Raw genomic sequence first — 12,825 nt, forward strand, 5'->3', positions numbered from 1 at the left:
TGGGAGAGGTCTCTATGAATAGGAATTCCTAAGTATTTGATACCCTGTGAGGGCCAGGCAAAGGGAAAGTTGGACTGGATGGAATCCTATATGGATTTAGGGAGGGAGACATCGAGGGCCTCAGACTTCGCTGCATTGATTTTAAAATTTTACCATGTAACAAAGTGATCTATTTCAGCCATAACAGCAGGGATGGATATATGTGATTGAGTGATATATACTAGGACATCATCAGCAAATAGAGAGCACTTGTACTCGGTGCCTCCCACCTCAATCCACCTAATATTGGGGTTATGGCGAATTGATGAGAGCAGGTGCTCCGTCACTAGGATGTATAAGAGAGGGGACAGAGGACATCCCTGCCTTGTCCCATTGGTGATTGTGAAAGGTGATGAAAATGTTCTGATGCACCCCCTGGGCCTTGGGACACCCGGAGCCGGACCCTTTTTGGTGGATGCTGGTGGTTGTAGTCTTCGTGGCGGCGATCCGGTTCCGTGGCTCAGGGCGGTCAAACCAGTGGCGGAACTATTTATGTGGTTTTGATGTTTAAATGTCCGACTACGCCACCCGTGGATTGCGGTCAGAGTGAACCGCCGCTACAGGGCAGACCGCTAAGGCTGGTGTTGTGGGTGCAGCAGAGCGTAGCATAACTCCCCACGGGAGGAGTATAGCCTCAGGGCAGTGTATGCGGAGGATGGGGGTGATGGTGCAGGGCAGCAGCAGTAACGACACGGAGTCAGTGATGCAGTTCAGGGCCTTTACTCACAGTTCTTATTATCCAGACCACGTCTGCAGGTAACGGCTGCCCACGTCGTACTGTGCTCACCAGGTGAGGGGCTCAGACAACTCCCAGATAACTTTGGAGCGCTTCACAGGACCCCCTTTGTGTGTCCTTTGTCTGGCCTTTCTTACCAACACTTCTGTCCGGCTGCCTCGGGCCTCCTCTTGGTAAACTTGGCGCCAGTTTCCCTGACCCTATGTGGTGCCTTCCTAGCGGGTGGAGCAAGGGGCTGCGCCACATAAAATGTCAGAGCCTCCGGTTTCTAGCTGAGGGTCGTTTCCTGCCTCCACTAGTTCGGGGACCGGTCTCCCCCTTTGGCCTGACCCCTCCACGCAGGTGGATTCGGGCGTGCGGTGGCGACTCGCCCGTCCGCACCCCTGGGATCCCTTCATTCCTCGTTCCTGGAGCCTTTTCCGCTCCTCTTCCTTCCTTCTCCCTCTTGCAGGCCTGGGCCTCTGTTACTAGGCCCGCCTCCGGAGCAGAGCTCATGCAGAGCCCCTGCTCCCTGCCACTTCTGCTCAGACTTCTCTGCACTGAACTAAGATGGTGCCCACCTTTTATACTCCCTTCTCAATGCACCCAGGAACTGCTTCCTCCCTGCTCCTGCACTGCAGGGTTCCCCTTCCTCAGTGTTCCCTCCCCCCACTCCAGCCAGGGACAGGGACTGTCGTGCCCATCTCAGGGGCATATTGGTCGCCCTGCCCCACGGCAATGTGGTGTAATGCATGCAGGGGTCGGGTCCTGATCCACACTCCATCCTTATCTGAGAGTGAGATATCACACCTCTGGGTGAGGTGCAATACGTCTGTAGCAACCGAGCCCTCGGTGCTACAGTTCCATTTATCTTCAGCCTAGGTGACGTATTGTGATACAGGGCCGTGATTTTGGCTATAAAAGGGTCCCCTAGACCCCTACCCCAAGCTTTTTAAGAGAATCATATATGGCGTGCCAGGAGACTCTATGGAATGCTTTCTCAGCATCCAACGAGAGTATCTACTTACAAATTTTTAACTGCATCTAGCCCAGGAAATACTTTGTGCCTAGTAGCAGTGTCTGCTAGTCAGCGGATTATCCCGGCTGTTAAGCAAGCTACACCACCTGTAGTTTGGACACTTAATTTTTTCAAAGGAAATGCTTCGGGACCACGGGATACTCAGTGAAGACCATCAGGAGGCACCCCAAGGCATAGGGGCTGGGACTGGCACTAGGATGCCTTGCGGTGGACAGCCGAGCTCGATCCTTATAAAAGCTTTTTAACTGCAGCAGCTTTAGTGGACGCTACTGGAGCTGGAATTACGCGGCTGCTGGCATGAGACTTGCCCTCCAATAGATCCTTGTAAATGGATTTAAAGTGTATTCATTCAAATTAGAGGGACAATTTAAATTAAAAAGCTTAGAGCTGCCTCCACCACAGGGGGGCTCTCTCGACCCACCAGCGGACAGGCACCAGTATTGGGAGAGGGGGGCTGGCCGTCAGGGTTCACCGCGGCTCTGGCACAAACCCGGCGACACGGAGGTGGCACGGGCAGGAGCGGACTGGCCGTCTCGGCTTCTCACTTTTTGGATTTTAGAAGGGCATGACATGCCTATATCTGTGTCTCCCCCTCCTTTTACTCCTCCACCTCTTTTCTTTTCGCATGACTATATGTACTTGTCACTTTTCCATGTGTTAGTTGTGTCTTCTGAGCAGTTTGTCAGCTTTTGGACACCTTTGAAGGTGTTTTCTATGTGTTTCTATGTGTTTTTGTTTGCCTGCCATTGGTTTTAACGGTGTTTGACGGTGTTCAGCGAACAGTTCGACGAACATACGGGTGTTCGACGAACCGAACCGAACTCGAACACTACGGGGGTGGCTCAACACTACTGTTAAGAGGATATTAACTTATCTTTATTGTAATCCATCAACCAGTATATGGTGTGCATATAGGTCTGTTTTTGTTTCCCTCCTTTATTGAGGTACCTATTTTTATTTTTTAAAAACTGTTTTAATAATGCCTGAATAAAAAAATAATTTTATTATATAAACTATGACTCTCACTCCACATATCTAGCAATTCATATTGGGTTGAAATAATTATTGATATATGTATATTTCATATGGTGATTTGATGACCTATCAGTTTAATAATTAATTAGAGACAAAAACCAGTTTAAATAAATTCAATATATTTTATTTTATTAATCAATCAAGATACATTTTTTATCTTGATTAATTAATAAAATAAAATATATTAAATTTATTAAAACCTTCTCCATATAGGATTTAATAGTTAATTAGGACTCCATTTTTGATTTGATATATAGTTTTGAGTTATGAAATCCTGCTGACAGATTCCTTTTAATGACAGCAGAAAAGTATTTAAAGAAGATATCTCAACAATTTTTTTCCATTAGTCCTTCCTATGTATGTATGTTGTATATTGTAAGTGTACTCAAATATTTATTTGTCACTGTCTTCCCTAGTTTCCGGCACTGCTCTGGTCCTCTTCTTGCTCATTTGACTTTAAATCAGATTGGTTATGTATGCCAGAAAAATACCAGACCAAAATACTGGAGAAGACCGGAATTGTTAACTATTTTAATACACTAGCACTACATTACATACTGCACATAAATAACTCAAATTAGGGAGAAAAAGAATTGCTGAGACATTTTTTTTAAGAAGTCAGATGGTGGGTGTGGACCCACTGCACCACGGGCTGGACTTACCTTGCAGGGGCGTGATTAAGTGCCTACCAGGTCTTCACTAGAGCCCCTGATGGTGAGGATAGGCTGAGCCACCGGTAGACACCAGGTACCACTCCAGGACAGTCCCCTAGACTGAAGCAGCTGACCCAAGGGTCAGAGAAGGTACAGAAGGACAAGACAGAAGCGTAGTAAGACAGTCCGAGGTCGGGGCAGGCAGCAGAGCTTCAGGATATGTAGCCAAGGTCAGGAGCTTTGAGAACAGACAGGATGGGAAGACAAGCTGGGTTAGTAATGGGTGGGTTAAACAACAAAATACCTTGACAGGAACTAGATGCAAACAGCAACTGGAACCTAAGCTCAGGCAAAGGAGTGGAGTACGGCGCTGCCTGATATAGCACCTGCTGGTTGGTGACTGGCTGGGGATTCAAAACCCTGCAGGACACTGCATGGTTAAATTCCTGCAGGATCTGGCCATGCCCTCTTATAGCCATGTAGAGACAGCATACAAATGCAGCAGTGCTAAGAAGTGATGCAAGAGACAAACTTAGTGAGTCGTCCTGACATGAAGAGAAGCAGCACGGTGACCACGGTGAGTAAGGCAGCACTAAGGAGGCATTCGAGTTACCGCCATGACATCGCATCTTGTTGGCCAGCAGATAAGCAAACCTTTCATTTATCTGAATAACAAACTGAGCATCAAGAGTGCTGTCAAGTGATGACTTCAGCGCTGCCCCTGGTGTGGTCAGTGACTGAGTGCACAGGCGATTGGCTCAGAAGTGGGGCAGGGGAAAAGTATATAACACGTCTAGGGTTTTTCATCATCTCCTTTCTCTAAACGCAAATTTTTTATTTCCATACCTGTTTAAATGGTCTTCCTTGTATGATATAAGAGCTGTGCTGTGCAAATTAAGCAATCAGATGACTCCTCCACTATTATACTCCTTATAATACTGTGACCACGATTCATCCCAGCAGTTTCTCTAGTTTAGATTGCTTTGAAAAGTAGTAAATTTTCGGCGCAACTAAGAGTTGCAAAAAATTTTTGAAATTTTTGATGTTTTCAAACTAGTTTTACCCAGCTATGCCAAAATGGGTACAGCTGGAGCAGGACTGGGACACAGCTGGGACGTGGTGCCACATCTCAACTAATTCATGGCGTTCCTTACATCAAAAATCTTACTCCAGTCAGTAACTGGAGTTAGATTTCTAGCATGGCAAACAGAGCTACTCGTCAGATGCTCCTGGTTCATTAAGAGGCGTGCAACTCTTAATGACTCAGGAACATTAGACTCCAACCCCCCCCCTCATCAAGACCACTGAGAAGGTCACAAGTCTTTATGAGTTAGGGCCTATGGAAGAAAATTCAGCTCCATCTTCAACGAATTTCCTCTCCCATATGTTATTTTTACACTTTCACACCCAGCAGATTTTTTTTTTTTTGTGGTGGTGGTGGTCCTGGAGGTTTCTAAGCATATATAGCCGACTTGCACAAAAAAATAACCTTGCTCTAATAATATATATTACACAGTCTCATGCTGTACTGATCTGTGCAAAATCAAATTAGACTGATGGGTAGAATTCAAAGTACATATGTACAAAGTCACTTGTCATATATCAAAATCACTTATCAAAATCAATTCTCAGGCAGGGTATTTAGCCTCAAACTGACATCATTCTGATGTTTGACTTTGATATCTGATCATGCCATGAAACGGACACTGTACATATGATTGCGTAGCACATAAATATGAAAGGACACAGGTCAATTGTGAATAGTACTGATCTATGACATTATTTTCTTTGTACCTTACACATGTGAATGTCTTCTTAAAAATCTTCTTGCAGATCTGCCACCCATTCCAGTTTATATTTTCTTGCTATTAAATGACATGATACATTTTAGTATAGTAATTCGAAGAGGATCATGTCTCAAAACTTCATGTCCTTCCATTCAACTCCAATGAAGTACACATAATTGCATACTTCAATTTAGGATCTGCTAAATATAAATATGTTATGAAGTGTGAACGCTCAGTATTAGATAAACACCACTGTGCAGTAAATCAGAGTCATTCATTTTACAGACGCACACATGGTAGTTGACTTGTGGTTTTGGACCTTGTGAAGTGAAGGACAGATATTAATCGGTAATTATTAATTGGAGTTCTATGGAGTTCGACAGACAGGGCAATTTTATTCTTCTGAATAATAAAATAACAGCAAAACGAGAACACAAGGAGTTAATGCTCATATTGAAATTTTATTAAGTGCTATAAATTACAAATTTGATATACTGTATATGTATATATATATATACATATATATATATATATATATATACAGTTATATGAAAAAGTTTGGGCACCCCTATTAATCTTAAGCTTAATGTTTTATAAAAATTGGTGTTTTTGCAACAGCTATTTCAGTTTGATATATGTAATAACTGTTGGACACAGTAATGTTTCTGCCTTGAAATGAGGTTTATTGTACTAACAGAAAATGTGCAATCTGCATTCAAACAAAATTTGACAGGTGCATAAGTATGGGCACCTCACCAGAAAAGTGACATTAATATTTAGTAGATCCTCCTTTTGCAAAAATAACAGCCTCTAGTCACTTCCTGTAGCTTTTAATGAGTTCCTGGATCCTGGAGGAAGGTATTTTTGACCATTTCTCTTTACAAAACAATTCCAGTTCAGTAAAGTTTGATGGTCGCCGAGCATGGACAGCCCTCTTCAAATGATCCCACAGATGTTCATTGATATTCAGATCTGGGGACTGGGATGGCCATTCCAGAATGTTGTAATTGTTCCTCTGCATGAATGCCTGAGTAGATTTGGAAAGGTGTTTTGGATCATTGTCTTGCTGAAAGATCCATCCCCTGCGTAACTTCAACTTTATCACTGATTCTTGAACATTATTGTCAAGAATCTGCTGATACTGAGTGGAATCCATGCGTCCCTCAACTTTAACAAGATTCCCGGTGCCGACATTGGCCACACAGCCCCAAAGCATGATGGAACCTCCACCAAATTTTACTGTGGGTAGCAAGTGTTTTTCTTGGAATGCTGTGTTTTTTTGCCACCATGCATAACACCTTTTTGTATGACCAAACAACTCAATCTTGGTTTCATCAGTCCACAGGACCCTCTTCCAAAAAGAAATTGGCTTCTCCAAATGTGCTTTTGCATACCTCAGCCGACTCTGTTTGTGGCGTGCTTGCAGAAACGGCTTCTTTCGCATCACTCTCCCATACAGCTTCTCCTTGTGAAAAGTGCGTTGTATAGTTGACCGATGCACAGTGACACCATCTGCAGCAAGTTGATGCTGCAGCTCTCTGGAGGTGGTCTGAGGATTGTCCTTGACTGATCTCACCATTCTTCTTCTCTGCCTTTCTGATGTTTTTCTTGGCCTGCCACTTCTGGCTTTAACAAGAACTGTCCCTGTGTTCTTCCATTTCCTTACTATGTTCCTCACAGTGGAAACTGACAGGTTAAATCTCTGAGACAGCTTTTTGTATCCTTCCCCTGAACAACTATGTTGAATAATCTTTATTTTCAGATCATTTGACAGTTGTTTTGAGGAGCCCATGATGCCACTCTTCAGAGGAGATTCAAACAGGAGAACAACTTGCAAGTGGCCACTTTAAGTAGCTTTTCTCATGATTGCATACACCTGGCTATGAAGTTCAAAGCTCAATGAGGTTACAAAACCAAAAAAAGTGCTTTAGTAAGTCAGTAAAAATTAGATAGGAGTATTTAAAACAAGAAAATGATAAGGGTGCCCATACTTATGCACCTGTCAAATTTTGCTTGAATGCAGATTGCACATTTTCTGTTAGTACAATAAACCTCATTTCAAGGCAGAAACATTACTGTGTCCAACAGTTATTACATATATCAAACTGAAATAGCTGTTGCAAAAACACCAATTTTTATAAAACATTAAGCTTAAGATTAATAGGGGTGCCCAAACTTTTTCATATAACTGTATAACCATTAAAAACAGAAGAAAAGCAGTACAATAAGGTGGATCATATACACTGACAAAAAACAATTCATGTACAGACATACATAGCCAAAAGGTATATACAACAGTGTATGACAACACAGGTCTATAATCAAGATATACTGCACATGAAAAGCACAATTCTGACATTTCCACCTCCTTTAGCTGATACATATGGTTCATATAGCAAATATTATGGTTTCAGTGACAATAAATGGCTTAGCTGAAAAAGAGAGAGTGGTTAGCATACGTATCACAGGTTTATGCCCATAATGAAAGTGAATGTAAGTGCCAATGGTTGAGTCCACCTTAATAAAGTCCCCAATGTGTTTCGCAATATTTCAGGTGTATTGCTTCATCAGAGGGAAATCCAGAGTCTCCCACCCCAAGTTGCAGGTTTAAATACTATTAGCACTAATCACAGTCCCCAGCACTAGCCAATGAAGTCGAGCAGAGCGGTGCATGCGCACTCTATCACACACCCCCAATGCGTCATACACGGCGTCACGGCATGTTAGCAATGATGCGTCACCATGGCTCCTGCGCATGTCTGAATGCCGTTGAGATACCTGACGACACCAGGGGGCAGAGAGCAGAGCGCACATGCGCATCTCAGCAATCACAGGCATATGAGTTTCTCAGCAATCGTAAGTTACTGACTGTTTAGATACCATTACCAAGATATGGCATTATGTAAGCAAGGCCAAGAGTCGGGCTGGAAAATATCAAACAATGGGGGAGAGTCTGGTTAATAAATCAAAAACAGGAAAAGTCTCTTAGTGAGTTATATTGGAATATTCTACAGTCGGCTTACCCTAATGTAAAAGAATTTCAGTCTCCATTTCTTCCCTGCTTTAAATGGGCACCCAATATAAAACAGGCACATTCTCATGCCTTCAATGCCACCAATGTAATACCATACTGAGAGGCAATAACATCCATCATCCCTACACAGGTAGACGGTACCAGATAAAGGACTTTTCTACACGTGATTCTTCTTACGTTGTGTAGCATCGGCGTCTCTGCCCCGTACTAGGCAGAGACGCCGTCCCTCTCACCTCCCCGCTCCTGGCGCGGCGTCCTCCAGCGCTTCTCTCCCCGCTGCTTCCGGCACGCGCTCCTTCCCCGGCAGTGTGCTTAGGGCGCGCGCTCCCCCTCTCTTAAAGGGTCCGCGCGCGCAGTCCTAAGGAGTCCCCGGCCAATTGCCGGAGGACCTTCCATATATAAGGCACCTCCTCCAAAATGGAGGTGCCCAAGCAATGTTGTTGCAAAGCCTCTCAACTCTGCTTCAGCCCTCAGGTCCCGTTACCAGTTACCTGCCAGTTACCTGCCAGTCACCTGCCAGCCACCTGCCAGATTCCTGCCTGTTACTTATCTATCTGCGGTCCAACAGTCTGCCTACCAGCCCTGCCAGTCTGTCTAGGGATCAGTCTGCCCGCTCACCTGGGAGCGCTCACCTACTACCTGTCTGCTAGCCTACCTGGAGGCTCCGCTGTCACGTGCTGTGACCACCTGCCTGTCCAGAGACTCTTGCCCGCTCACCTGGGAGCGCTCACCTGCTACCTGCCTGCTAGCCTACCTGGAGGCTCTGCCGTCACGTGCCGTGCCCTCCTGCCTGTCCAGAGACTCTTGCCCGCTCACCTGGGAGCGCCTCTCTGCTACCTTCCTGCTAGCCTACCTGGAGCCGTCACTTGCTGTGACCACTGGCCAGTCCAGAGACTCTTGCCCGTTCACCTGGGAGCGTCCACCTGCTACCTGCTTGCTTGCCTACCTGGAGGCTCTGCCGTCACTTGCCGTGACCACCTTCCTACCCAGAGACTGTCCCCGTCACCTGCCGTGTCCTCCTGCCCTTCTACCCAGAGACTGTCCCCGTCACTAGCCGTGACTACCTGCCCGCCTTCCCTGGGAGCCACCCGCTTCCTTACAAGGACTGCCCCCTTGTATAGTTGCTCAGAGGTTCCACCTCCCAGACCCGTTACACGTTGTATACCTTATAAAATGTCCGTGTGGACTTCTACACATAGGAGAGGCCACCCAACCAGTGAAAGATCGCATATCTAAGCATAAATCGACCATTTGGAGCAAAAATATACTATTATCTGTACCTTAACATTTCATAACTTCTGGACATACTATTTCCCAGTTAAAATTTCAGGTCATAGAGCACATTCCCCCCACTCCACAGAGGAGAGGTGACTGGTTACGCCTTTTAAAACGTAGAGAAGCCTATTGAATTCATGAATTGCAAACTTTGTCTAAAAGGTTTAAACAAGGATTATGACCTTTTATTTTTCACATACTTTATTTTGTGAAAGTGCACTTGCATATTTCATATTGAATGGCTTTACATATTCATTTTTTGTACTGAACGTGTCATACATATGACTTTCATATCATGATATAATTCTCATTTGAAGCTTAGAATAATGTATTGTATTTCATGTTATTTATAATATCATTAATTCCATCTTTATTCTCCTCTCTTAGAACCAGATGTAGTGACCTTCTACGATCCAACACCACTATACTCCTGTATAGCAACATGCCTATTGACCTGTATCCGGATCCTTGCTTCCTGTTTTCCGTCTTCCATGACAACCATTGGAACACATTCACTCCACATTTGACACTCACACTGGGAGCGCACCGACCTTGGAATGCGTGACACCCCTCTCACCACCTGTTTCCTTTGGTCCCTAGGAGATGCCCCTAATCTTCACAGGCACATATACCGGCAGGGCGTTGATGTCACACCATGGGCCGCGGCTCTCTCTATCTTGCTGTGCATATTGGTAGAGGGATGCCCTATGCCCGGCCCCTTCCCTTTTTCTCCCTGTGAGTTCTCCCCTTTCAGCAGAGCTCACCTGCAACCAGCGGTGGATACCGCGTTCACAAGTGCTTGCCCTGTTCCGTAGATGCATTGGCAATCTGGTATGTCTTGCTTGCATGCCACTTACTATTAAGTTCCTTGTGTCTGTCTTCCAGGTGTGCACTAGCCCCCTCCACACACCCTTTTTTCCCTTTATCTAATAACACCCACAGTCTATACTGCTAATACTATTTTGTCTATCCTGTTGTTGGATCTCAAAACACAGTAATTTCACCACAGCATTAGTGAGTGTATGGTGTTGTTAAAATATATTTCTGCACTTTCATAATTAGAGATATACATTGACATTTGTTTTGTTAGTTTAAGAATTTTCTGTTGATATATTTTATTTTCACAGTACACTGCTGAAGGTTTGATATTGACCGAAACATCTGTACAATTTTGTTTGGACTGCACATTAAAATATTTAAGTTCATTCCCAATTGGAGTGCCAAGTTTTTTTGCCATGCTGGTAGTAATTCAAAGACATATAATACGAAATTAAAATTATTTAAAAAATATTTTATGCAAATATACAGAGGAAAATAACAAACAAGGAATGAAATGCCTAGAAGAAAGGTGCGAAGCTAAGTGTCTCATTTGGCCATAGTGCCCAAGGACAGTGGTCCCCAACCTTTTTTGCACCAGGGACCGGCTTGAAGCAAGATCATTTTTCCATGGCCCAGCAAGGAGGGGGTGGGGTGGGCGGGGCTTTGGTCATATGGGGGCGGGGTAATGGAGGGATTTGGAGTTTAGTGCATACTTATCATATAGTGTAGACCAGGTCCCCGCCAGGAGCTATGCCAGGAGCCCCACATAATGTGTTGTGCCAGGAGCCGCATCACTGAGGCCCCATCACGCCCTGCAGCAGGACAGGGCAGCTGTTCTGACAGCTGCTGTTCAGCTGCATTTACTTCATCCCAGGGGCGGACACAGACTGTAGTGGGCCCCTGTGCAAGAAATTTTTGGGGGCCCCCCCGCCCTTCATAAGGCAACAAAGTTATGTAAACATAACCCCCCCATGTGCATCTCTCACCCCCCCATGTGCAGCTCACCCCCGTGCATCTCTCATCCCCCTCCGTGCATCTCTCATCCCCCTCCGTGCATCTCTCATCCCCCTCCGTGCATCTCTCATCCACCCCCCGTGCATCTCTCATCCCCTCCGTGCATCTCTCATCCCCTCCGTGCATCTCTCATCCCCCCCGTGCATCTCTCACCCCCCCGTGCATCTCTCACCCCCCCGTGCATCTCTCATCCACCCCCCGTGCATCTCTCATCCCCCCCGTGCATCTCTCACCCCCCCGTGCATCTCTCATCCACCCCCCGTGCATCTCTCACCCCCCCATGCATCTCTCATCTCTCCCCTCCCTCCCATGTGCATCTCTCATCTCTCCCCTCCCCCCATGTGCATCTCTCATCTCTCCCCTCCCTCCCATGTGCATCTCTCATCTCTCCCCTCCCTCCCATGTGCATCTCTCATCTCTCCCCTCCCCCCATGTGCATCTCTCATCTCTCCCCTCCCTCCCATGTGCATCTCTCATCTCTCCCCTCCCCCCCATGTGGATCTCTCATCTCTCCCCTCCCCCATGTGCATCTCTCATCTCTCCCCTCCCCCCATGTGGATCTCTCATCTCTCCCCTCCCCCATGTGCATCTCTCATCTCTCCCCTCCCCCCCATGTGGATCTCTCATCTCTCCCCTCCCCCATGTGCATCTCTCATCTCTCCCCTCCCCCCATGTGCATCTCCCATTCCCCCCACTCCTAGTTAATTGTATTTAAAAAAAAATAAAACTTGTTATACTTACCCCCATGCGATCCCTGCAGAATCCTGGCGCTCGTCCAAATCGCTGACACCAGGTTCTCCTGACTTCCGGCCATGTGACGGCGCCGTCACATGACCGGAAGTCAGGGGAATTATGAAGGTGCTGCCGCAGCAGCGCAGCGCTAAGATGTCCCGGACCCGGCGCTTAGCATGCGGCCGGGGGCCCCATGAGGAGAGAGACGCACAAGAGGGGGGCTCCGAGGGGGCTCCTACCGGCCGGGCCCCATACTGGAGTCAGGGCAGTCATGCCCTGATGGCGGCCCTGCTGGAGGCTGGAGGGGCCCCCTCTCCCCGCGGACCGGCTGAAAAACCCCAACGGCCCGGTCCTGGTCCGCGGACCGGCGGTTGGGGACCTCTGCCCAAGGAGATGATCCACCTCGCCTCACGTTGAGCCAATAATTTTTTAACATTACCAACTCTAATACCACCATGGATAACATCAATTTCCCTGACTTTAAGTGACCTGGGGTCGCATCCATGTTAATCTTTACAGTGACGTGGCAAAGTGTTCAAAAGTGAATTGTCAATTATCATCCGTGCCGCGCCAATGTCCCAAACATGTTCCCTTACTCGAATCCTCAATTCTCTTGAAGTCAAGCCTACATAAATCTTGGGGCAACCGCATGTTGGATAATAAATAACTTATGCAGTGTCGCT

This window comes from Phyllobates terribilis, unplaced genomic scaffold (genome assembly GCF_046119375.1).
Source record: "Phyllobates terribilis strain yellow unplaced genomic scaffold, ASM4611937v1 Scaffold_3__8_contigs__length_932513732, whole genome shotgun sequence".
Taxonomy (NCBI): Eukaryota; Metazoa; Chordata; class Amphibia; order Anura; family Dendrobatidae; genus Phyllobates; species Phyllobates terribilis.